Genomic DNA, 6,000 nt, shown 5'->3' with positions numbered 1-6,000 from the left:
CCTCCAAGTCTCCCACGAGGGTGCAGGGGGGCCCAAGGACTTGGGCCATCTTCTATTGCTTTCCCAGGCCATAGCAGAGAGCTGGATTGGAAGTGAAGCAACTGGGACTCGAACTGGCGCCGATCTGGGATACAGGCACCGGCACTGCAGGAGGCGGCTTTACCCGCTATGCCACAGTGCCAGCCCCTCTACCTCTTTCTTTGTGTCTCTCTTCCTCTCTCCTTTCCCCTCTTCCTTCTCCCTCTCACTCCCACTCCCTCTACTTCCTAAGGATAGAGTTTAACATGCAGGTGTCCAAGAGAGAAGCAACACGTTGAGCTTCACCTGCCTGCAAATACAAGCAGCTCTTGCACAGCAAAGGTAAATGACGACTTTGTATCTTTTGCTTGTTTTGCATGGAGCAGGCAAGGTGTCCGTGACTGGCCCTCAGGGAGAATCTATGACACAGAGGGCCAGGCCCTGGAGTGACGAATCTCAAGTACAACAGCAAAACTAAATCCCAGTATCATGAATACAGAGAATTCTGCTCTCATTCACCCGAGGCCAAGCTGCTGTCCTACGTGTAATGGCCCAGCAACCCAGGCTGCTTCTACCCTGAGCCTCAGCATGCTCAAGGCAAAGCCTCCGAGACACTCCCAGGGTGTGAGGAAAGAGCCCAGATAAACGCCCAGGGCTCCTCTGGGCTCCTCACTGCCACAGCCTGCATGACCCCTGTCGCTCCTCTGACACGCGTTGGCCAAAGCAAGACATGTGGTTTTGTGCAATCATGCAGAAACGCCTGGAGTGCCTGAAAGGGGAGGAGAACCCTGCTGATGGCACAGATGAAGGACTCAGCCACTTTCCCGTTCCCACGGGGTCCGGCCAGCTCTGTTTAGAGCCCAGGAGTGTGGGCGGGGCTGGGCTTTGGCCTGAGGGGCGCGCATGTGGGCAAGCACCTCCCACAGGCTTGCTTCCAGGGCTGGCCAAGAACGCAGCTCTGCCTTTAGGAAGCACATACATGAGAAGCAAGGTTGAGTCCAAGCAGAAGGTCTTGGTTTATCATTTCGGTAGCGAAGCGTGTTTCCCATCAGCTACCCCGATCCTTCAGGTGTTGTTTTCTAGTGGGATCTGACAGGTGGTTGACACTGGGCCATGTCTGCCATGGAGGGTGCTGATGCCAACTGACAGGCTCTGCAGCTTGAGCCCAGTCCCTGGCTGAGCCCCATGGTTGTTGCCCTAAGCTTTGTCAGCAGCCAGGTGAGAACACACTCTTAACAACTGGAAGAGCCGCTTATGGGAGAGGCCACTGAGTGTCACCCAGATCTGGCACCTGGACGGACTGGGACTTTTGTCTGTGTACTCCAGGGATTCTGAGAACAGCAGCAGCAGGCTCACCTGGGGCTAATCAGAAATGCAGGTTCTCAGGCTGCACCGCAGACCCACTGAGTGTCGAGCCATGGGATGCGTGTTTGCACAAGCCCTCCAGGTGACTCTGAGGCACAGTCCGGTCTGAAGGGCCAGCGGCCAACGAAGCAGAAAAGCCATCCAGAGTCGGCTGGAAGCCTGCTCTCATTGCCTGCTCTGAAGACTTGGGAGGGTCGGGAGAGGGTATTGGATATTTTGCATCATCAAAGAGGTTTCTCACACAGCAGATCCTGGTGGTTTGCGATCCTAAATGCAGATTAGAATCGGGTGGGGAGTGTTTGAACACACCTGTGTACAGGCCCAACCGCAGAGATTCGGATTCAATAAACCTAGGCTGAGGTCTAGGAGTGCACAAGCTTTGGAGAGCTTCCGGGTGATTCTAACGTGCAGCCAGGCTGAAGACCACTGAGCTGAAGGTTGGGAAGTGGGCGTGTCTCTCCTGGGTGTTGACCCCTATGCTTTTGAGTAGGTAAACGTACTTGGGAGCTGTATGGGCAGGAATGCAAAGCCTATGTAATTCCCATTAAAGGCCCGTGTATGCCTTCCCAAACATCCATGGAAGGCCCTCACACTAAAGATTCTGGACAATCCCTATCCTCCAGCTCCTTGCCCCCCATCTCCCCCACCCCCACCATAAAATCCAACATATATTGCTGCTTTACATGGGGCTACCTTTCCGGCATTTTCCTATCTGGGTAGGACAAATTCCTTGAATATGGGAAGAAACATCAAATTAATATTAATGTCAAATCAAGCCCCCTCAATAAGAATCACTCTGCTGTGACAGGTTCCATCTCCAGCCCATGCCATCTCCTAAATCAACATATTAATGCTGCGCTGACCTTCCTAACCCTATCTGTGCAATCGGCCAGGTACCATGAATAATAAAACAGACTTAGGACTGGCGGAAGTAGCATCTCTTCACTTGGGACTAGGATTTGGGCCAAACTTTGCCATGGTCTCCGCTTCTCGGCAAGTTGAGTACAATTCAGATTTTTCTACGGGGTTGGAAGCAGAGGCCACCAGGCTGACCAGGGAGGCAGTTACATCACCGGAATTGGATATTTTAGTGTTCACATACAACACACACACAAGGTATTCAGATCAAATCCATGCAAGACACCAAGAGCTCCACTGGATAGCATGTGTGGCTGAGAGCTTTCTCCCGGGTAACTGACATTTTCAGCAACCTGACCTCACCTCCTTGAAGACAGAGATTCCTTGAACACTGCTTTTTTTTCTTTAAAAAAAAAAAAAGATTTTATTTATTTATTTGAGAGGTAGAGTTACAGACAGTGAGAGGGAGAGATAGAGAGAAGGGTCTTCCTTCCGTTGGTTCACTCCCCAAATCGCCACAACGACCAGAGCTATGCCGATCCGAAGCCAGGAGCCAGGTCTTCCTGGTCTCGCATGCAGGTGCAGGGGCCCAAGGACTTGGGACATCTTCCACTGCTTTCCCTGGCCACAGCAGAGAGCTGGATTGGAAGAGAGGCAACCGGGACTAGAACCAGCGCCCACATGGGATGCCAACGCCACAGGTGGAGGTTTAACCTGCTGTGCCATGGCACCGGCCCCCAACACTACTTTCTTTGCTACTCTCTTAAAGACAGGGATTCTTCAAAGAAACGGCTTGAAAAAACCAGGCTTCTCCTTTGTGTCTCTTTGGGAAGATCAGAATCCCCATTCAGCATCTTCCTTTGTGATGGGGTAAGTTCCAGACTGCTCTGCACACCAGTTTCCTATTACCAAAACCTATATCATGGGATCATCATGGGAACTAAGCAAGAAGTCAACTGTGAGGTGGGCTAGACACAGAGTGGTTGCTGGCACAGTTGACAGTCTTTTCAAATATTTATCAAGACTCCCTGGGGGCATTTGCCGAAAGGGTCAGAGATTTGGGGTCTTTGGGGCTCACGAGTACCCCCAGGAGGGAAGAACCTAACCTTCTCTTCCATTAAAGTGCCATATTTCACATGTGCTTAGGGTCCAGTTGCCCAGGAAGCAGGAAGCCTTTTTGATTCACCTGTCCAGTCTGGACACAGACCACCACCAGACCTGGCCTCTGAGGCTCACGCACGCCATGGTGGACCTCCGTCTTCATCCCAGGCCTCCTGCTCCCACAGCCTCCATTCTCCCTTTTGGAACACGTGGGTGTTCTGAACACCTCTCGCCTTTCATTTCTGGGACAGATTTTGAGCCCACATCTCTTGAGAGGCCTCAGTAGATACAACTGATGTTGAGAAACACATTGACGGTAATACTCTGCCTTTAGGCTCCTCTTCATGGTGAAATGCAATTTTATATATATATATATATATATATATGCACATATATATAGCCTGCATTTATTGTGCATTTTCTCTGAATAAGGCACAATTCTATAAGCACTCATGGGTTGACTCATTGATTGCTCACATCAATTTTGTGAGATAAAGTATTATCACCATTTTCCAGGTGAGGAAATGAAGGTATTTTGTATGGGACCTTAAGGATCCGTTTGGAAGGAGTGGAATCCTGAGAACTGCAGTGGGGCCATCCGGATGGACTCCATCAAAGCTGAGAAACTCCTGTCCCTGAGCTCCCTTGTTACTACAGGCCGTTCTCCTCAGCCAGCTGGGGAGACGAGTTACTCTTGAGCATGGCCCGTTAGTAACCTCGCTCTAGACATTGGCCTTACGGACAGTGCTCATTCTGTTCGGAATACATGCTCTCTGCCTCTCCTGGTCTCTGGTCCTGGTCCAGAAACCCTAAGGGCAGAAGTTGAAAGTCTGATCTTGAAGGACACAGCTTTATATACTTCAGTAATGGCAAGATTTTGCTCAGGATTTTTACAAAACCCTAAGTAATATAAACAGAAGTGGATTGTAGGACTGTTAGATTGAGAATGAGGACTAAATCAATGGATTGGGCCACCTGAGATACGTTTTAGGTTGAATAGCCAACTGGACTTCATGTTTCACCTTTAGAAAGAAGAGAGTGAGAGTGTCTCTGTGCAAGGGAGAGTTGCATGGCATTAAGTGGAAGCCTGCATTTGTGGATGTTGTTGGTGAAAGTTAATGAGGGTAAAAGAACACAGGCTGGGGAGACAAAGGGGCAAAGCATTCGAGATATTTATCTCGGGTATCAGTCCCAGACTTGTTCTATAATATTCTCAACACTGCTAGACCTAGAAGCCTGAAAACGACATTTTCCAAACTCCCTTACTAGACGACTTCTGTTAAAGTCCACCAAGAGCGGGTACTGGCCGGAGCCTTCAGGGACAGATGAGGGACAGACGCTGCTTTTCTGCCTCTGGATCCAGCAAGGACCAAATTGGGGCCATGACTGGTTTTCTGAGATACCAGTGGCTGCTACAGCAGGTGACTGTAGGTTCCTACAGCAGTGGCAGCGGTTTCTACTGCTGAGGCAGTTGCTGTGGCAACCATGGAAGGAGGGGCATCCAGGTTTCCTGCAGCCCAGGTGCCCGTTCCACCCATCTCACAGGTGTGGCAGTGGGGATGGGTTGACGTCAGCCATAGTGCACAGGAGGGTGGTCTCTGCGTATCATCACCTCCCCCTTTCAGTCTTCCAGACCTGACATTTGTGACTCATCTTATTTATCAAATTCTATTTGTGAAAAATACCTACATAGATTTCTATTTTTCTAACTGGGTGCTAGCTGACACAAGGACAGGGAAATATCTTCTTTCTCTTATGGGTATTAAAGGAGAAAACATAAAAAAGGGTTTGGTATAGCATCTGACACAGAGAAGATGTTTTTTAAAAAAGCCATTTTGGAGCCTCTTGTTCTCCTATTCAACCACAAGCTGTTGAAGCATCCACCTGTGTTTGGAGCTTTTGCTGCTTCAAGTCCGGGATAGCCAAGGTATGCACATATGGGAAAAAGAAAGCTAGGTTCATAGAGTTTTTATGATAAAGCCAGCGAATGCCAGTTATTAAGCGATTGCCTCTTAGCTCTAGACTCACCCTCGGTACCCTGCTATGTGCTGCTGCTGCTGGGGCTTTTCTTCGCCAGCTGAATGATTCCTGTCGGATCTTACCAAGAGGAGCTCCAGAGACAGCCTGGAAACGGCTGCTGTTGCTGTCAGCACGACCCCGCCATCCTCTTCACCGCAGCAGCTGCTGCTCTCAAGAGCAGGGAGTCCCAGGTCCTGGTTTCTTTCAGCACTCCCAGAAATTGTCTTCCTCCGGGCTGGGGCTGGGGCAGGGGCACAGCGGTTTAAAGCCCCAGGCACCAGTTTGAGTCCCAGCTGCTCCACTTCCGATCCAGCTCCCTGCTAATGCTCCTGGGAAAGCAGCGGAGCATGGCTAAGTGCTTCAGCCCCTGCACCTGCAAGGGAGACCCAGAAGAAGCTCTTTCAGATCAGCTCAGCTGCAGCCACTGTGGCCATTTGGGGAATGAACAGCAGATGGAGGAGCTCGCTCGCTCACTCGCTCTCTCTCTGCTTCTACCTCTCTCTGTAACTCTGTCCTTCAAATAAATAAAATAAATCTTTAAAACAATCCTCCTCCTGCAGCCTTGCGGTGGCATCAGCACCAGCAGGCAGCGCCCTGTCCTGGGAAGGGGCCGCCAGCTCCACACTGCTCCTCTAAGCT

This window comes from Lepus europaeus, chromosome 2, assembly GCF_033115175.1.
Source record: "Lepus europaeus isolate LE1 chromosome 2, mLepTim1.pri, whole genome shotgun sequence".
Classification (NCBI taxonomy): domain Eukaryota; kingdom Metazoa; phylum Chordata; class Mammalia; order Lagomorpha; family Leporidae; genus Lepus; species Lepus europaeus.
The sequence above is the reverse complement of the archived record's forward strand: the minus strand, read 5'-3'. Positions refer to the sequence as shown.